The sequence below is a fragment of the Moschus berezovskii genome, chromosome 9 (assembly GCF_049115385.1).
Source record: "Moschus berezovskii isolate FMDL1 chromosome 9, NW_MosBer_1.0, whole genome shotgun sequence".
Classification (NCBI taxonomy): Eukaryota; Metazoa; Chordata; class Mammalia; order Artiodactyla; family Moschidae; genus Moschus; species Moschus berezovskii.
In genome coordinates, this window is record NC_142468.1 from 98414237 (window position 1) to 98419286 (window position 5050).

Sequence of the window (5050 nt, forward strand, 5' to 3'; positions counted from 1 at the left end):
TTAGCTTTTCTTCCCACAAAATTATTCTCCTCTATTATTACTAACCCCCATTTGAAAGAGTTTTCCAGGGGACACAGCGGTAAAGAACATACTTGCCAATGCAGGGGACGAAAAAGATGGGGGTTCGATCCCTGGGTTGGGAAGATCCCCTGGAGAAGGAAATGGCAACCAGCTCCAGTATTCTTGCTTGGACAATCCCATGGCCAGGGGAGCCTGGTGGGCTACAGTCCACGGGATGGCAAAGAGTTAGACCCGACTGAGCGACTGGGTGCACGAAAACTCGGGATGAGTTTCGGAGGCAGGAGGTAGATGGGACCCTGGGCTAGACAGCTGGTGTGTGTCAAGCAGAGTAAAGTTCAAGCTTTGTTTTCACTACACACTCCAAGTACTGAGGGAAGAACCAATTCTACCTGTTGGAACTGTTCCTTTGACTTGCTTTTCGTTGCTTTTGTTATTATAATCATACATAATGGGCTGCCTCAGAGAATCAGCCCCTCTGCCTGACCGCTAAAGTGCTTTTGTTTATGACCTGTCAACCTGTGGATGGTAGGAAAGAAGAAATTAATATATCCCCTGCCGGAGGCTTGCCATTCTAGGAGATGTTTACAAGATTAATTTTGCCTTTTTAATTTGCTTCCTCACCTTCCCCCTCCCTGTCCTGTAAAAGAACCTGGCATCCAGACCCAGACAAGATGATTATTTTGAGACATTAGTCTTCCATCTTCTTGGTCAGTCAGCTTTCCGAATAAAGTCCTTGCCCCAACACCTCGTCTCTCAGATTCATTAACCTGTCACGCTAATTAACCTGTCAAAGGGAGCTCAGCCTCAGTAACTAAGACAATTAACAGCAGGAGCTGAGCTCTGCTAGAGTAAAAAAGTGACCATTTCTGAGGTCAAGAGGTCAAGGAAAACTGCACAGGCACAGAAAGACTCCTTGGAGCTCAAAAAGGAGGTGGTACCACCTCATAACAGATGATGCCAAGCATCCCACAAAGCTCTGTGCTAGAATCCATCTTGGCAAACAGATGCACATGCATTGTTCAGGAGTGTCCTGAAACAGGTCTGATGTGGGAAAAGCACAGAGGTAACTGGCCAAAGATTAACACAGACCCAGAAGAACTGCCCCATTTAGATGATTTAACCACCTCTTCACTGCACTCCTCATCTTCCTCCTCATTAGGGGGGATGCCCTTGTGTCTCCCGCATTGGCAGGCAGATTCTTTACCACTGCACCACCTGGGAAGACTATTTTGGGGGACTGATGAATAAAGGAGAACTTTTTTTGCTTCACACTACAATTGCACTCATCTCACATGCTAGTAAAGTCATGCTCAAAATTCTCCAAGCCAGGCTTCAGCAGTATGTGAACCATGAACTTCCAGAGGTTCAAGCTGGTTTTAGAAAAGGCAGAGGAACCAGAGATCAAATTGCCAACATCCTCTGAATCATGGAAAAAGCAAGAGAGTTCCAGAAAAACATCTATTTCTGCTTCATTGACTATGCCAAAGCCTTTGACTGTGTGGATCACAATAAACTGTGGAAAATTCTGAAAGAGATGGGAATCCCAGACCACCTGACCTGCCTCTTGAGAAACCTGTATGCAGGTCAGGAAGCAACAGTTAGAACTGGACATGGAACGACAGACTGGTTCCAAATAGGAAAAGGAGTATGTCAAGGCTGCTTATTGTCACCCTGCTTATTTAACTTATATGCAGAGTACATCATGAGGAACGCTGGGCTGGAAGAAGCACAAGCTGAAATCAAGATTGCCAGGAGAAATATCAGTAACCTCAGATATGCAGATGACACCACCCTTACTGCAGAAAGTGAAGAAGAACTAAAGAGCCTCTTGATGAAAGTGAAAGAGGAGAATGAAAAAGTTGGCTTAAAGCTCAACATTCAGAAAACTAAGATCATGGCATCTGGTCCCATCACTTCATGGCAAATAGAGGGGAAAACAGTGGAAACAGTGGCTGATTTTATTTTTCTGGGCTCCAAAATCACTGCAGATGGTGATTGCAGCCGTGAAATTAAAAGACGCTTACTCCTTGGAAGGAAAGTTATGACCAATATAGACAGTATATTAAAAAGCAGAGATATTACTTTGCCAACAAAGGTCCGTCTAGTCAAGGCTAGGGTTTATCCAGTGGTCATGCATGGATGTGAGAGTTGGACTATAAAGAAAGCTGAGTGCCGAAGAATTGATGCTTTTGAACTGTGATGTTGGAGAAGACTCTTGAGAGTCCTTGGACTGCAAGGAGATCCAAATAGTCCATTCTAAAGGAGATCAGTCCTGGGTGTTCATTGGAGGGACTGTAGTTGAAGCTGAAACTCCAATGCTTTGGCCACCTATTGCAAAGAGCTGACTCATTTGAAAAGACTCTGATGCTGGGAGGGATTGGGGGCAGGAGGAGATGGGGACGACAGAGAATGAGATGGCTGGATGGCATCACCAACTCGATGGACATGAGTTTGAGTGAACACTAGGAGTTGGTGATGGACAGGGAGGCCTGGCGTGCTGCAGTTCATGGGGTCGCAAAGAGTCCGACACTACTGAGCGACTGAACTGAAACTGAAATATTGTCTTTGGAAAGGTCACCCATATACATCTTTAAGTGCCAGCAGTAATTAGCTGCACAAATCCCAAATGCTTTAGTCAAAGAGTTGAAATCCTTTAAGGAAAGAAGCCTGCAAGGATACTAGCAAAATAGTCTGGAGATAATGCAGTTAGAAATAAGCCATTGTCCTGGTTTTTTTGTTTGCTTGAGAGATGAGATTAATATTGCAAAGCAAATTATCTGACTTGTGTTATATCAACTCACATGGCCAACCTCAAGCTATTATACCTCAGCCCATCACTATTCCAAATGACACGGGAGTAAGTAACTTTCTCCAGCTTGTTGAAAATTCTACCTCCTCATTTTCCCTAGAATTCTGATTCTAGAGGACAAAAATGCCAAATTTCAGAAAACAGGAGTCTTTCCTTTGAAAAATGATAAAGAAAAAAGAATAGAAAAGATTAAAAATGAAGAAAAGAAAAATCTAAGATGCCTATGGGAACCAAACACTTCCAGGATTCTGTATTGTCTGTACTGTTTGCCTTCACAGAACACGCCAATTTCCTAAATATAACAAAGACTGAGCTACAGTGTCCCAGGAGGTTTGTGTTCAGCTCTTCCTGCAGTCCCAGGCACTGTGTCACTCAGAGCACAGAAGTACTTGGCCGAGTCTTTCCAATGAGCTGGTAATTTCCTCAGGTGGAAGGACTTCTCACTCCTCCTAAATTCAGCCTCAAAACCTTTGATGCCTGAAACAAGATTGTCTCCAGACATGTACTTCAGGAGAAGCTGGAGTCCTTGGTTGGGGTACTGCGCATACCAGAAGAGGTATGGTGAAACAGGAGATGAGTAGTTGCACTTCAGCTCCAGGCGGGCTCCTTCGGAGACAGCGATGTGGTCATCAGGCTGGGTCACTGACTGGGCTCCAGCTCCTGCTGAAACATCAATGCTGAATCAGTGAACTCAGCTAAAACAAAGTCCCTATTCAACACAGAGCAATATTCCATGTGTGGACAAAGGAGTAAAATGGAGTAGTACTCACTCAGAAACAGGAGCATCTCAAGCATCAGGGTGAACACCAAGGTCATAGTGGAGCAGTGAAGAGGCAGTGAGCTCCTTTCTAACAGGTTCCCCACAAATAAGTCTGAAGACTGGCTGACTTGACCCAGGTTTCTTTGAAGTTAAGAAAGACAAAGGGTTTATATTTCTTTTGATGGAGGTTGTAGGGAGGTTGTTAATAAGAGAAACTGTCTTAACAAAATGCCTACCTCTGGTGTCTGAGATGCTTTACATCTCACCGTGTTAAAAATGGTCAGAATATCTCTTTAAACCGTAGGGTTTTCCTGAGGTTCTTCTGATCTTTTCAGTTGAGTTCAGTTCAGTCGCCCAAAAAAGCAATTTCCAATTTAGGCAGCAGTGCCCTCCAGAGGCCGAATAGAGAACTACGGAGAAGTTCACTGTTTTCATTAACGTGCTCCACCTTTTTACTGCCCTTCTGTGGTTGAATTTCAAACCATTATGATTATGTATAGAAGAGGATTTATATGTTGCCAGCCTTGAACTGTATTAAATTTGGCTTTTTAAAAACACACAAAATTTTGAGTTAAAAATTCTCTGTGTTACAGTATAGCACAGGGAACTATATTCAATATCCAGGGGTAAACCATAATGGAAAAGAAAATAAAAAAGAAAATCTATAAATGTGTAACTGAATCACTTTGCCCCACAGAAGAAATTAGCATAACATTGTCAATCAGCTATACTTCAACTTTTAAGTGTTGGATACAAAATAATTTTTAGAATGAAACATAAAATCACGTTACAATTTTTTTATTTTCCAGATTTAACTATGATCTAGAAGGAATTGTCACCCTGCTTATTTAACTTATATGCAGAGTACATCATGAGGAACGCTGGGCTGGAAGAAGCACAAGCTGGAATCAAGATTGCTGGGAGAAATATCAATAACCTCAGATATGCAGATGACACTACCCTTATGGCAGAAAGTGAAGAGGAACTCAAAGCCTCTTGATGAAAGTGAAAGAGGAGAGTAAAAAGGTTGGCTTGAAGCTCAACATTCAGAAAACAAAGATCATGGCATCTGGTCCCATCGCTTCATGGGAAATAGATGGAAAAACAGTGGAAACAGTGTCAGACTTTGTTTTTTTGGGCTCCAAAATCACTGCAGATGCTGATTGCAGCCATGAAATTAAAAGATGTTTGCTCCTTGGAAGGAAAGTTATGACCAACCTAGATAGTATATTAAAAAGCAGAGACATTACTTTGCCAACCAAGGTCCATCTAGTCAAGGCAATGGTTTTTCCCGTGGGCATGTATGGATGTGAGAGTTGGACTGTGAGGAAGGCTGATCGCCGAAGAATCGATGCTTTTGAACTGTGGTATTGGTGAAGACTCTTGAGAGTCCCTTATACTGCAAGGAGATCCAACCAGTCCATTCTAAAGGAGATCAATCCTGGATGTTCATTGGAGGG

At 42.9% G+C, this 5050-nt stretch overlaps 1 long non-coding RNA gene across 2 annotated transcripts; it reads right to left on the bottom strand.

The window, feature by feature from the left end:
- Positions 1-3200: 3200 nt before the first annotated feature.
- LOC148776635 (uncharacterized) lies at positions 3201-3935 on the bottom strand. 2 transcript variants are annotated; one of them, XR_016038374.1, is made up of 3 exons: positions 3827-3935; positions 3601-3731; positions 3201-3490 (listed from the first exon to the last, which is right to left on the bottom strand). It is a non-coding gene; the product is annotated as an uncharacterized LOC148776635 (long non-coding RNA). The 2 variants fall into 2 exon arrangements; XR_016038373.1 differs by lacking the exon at positions 3827-3935 and having other exon boundaries at positions 3601-3820.
- Positions 3936-5050: the final 1115 nt, after the last annotated feature.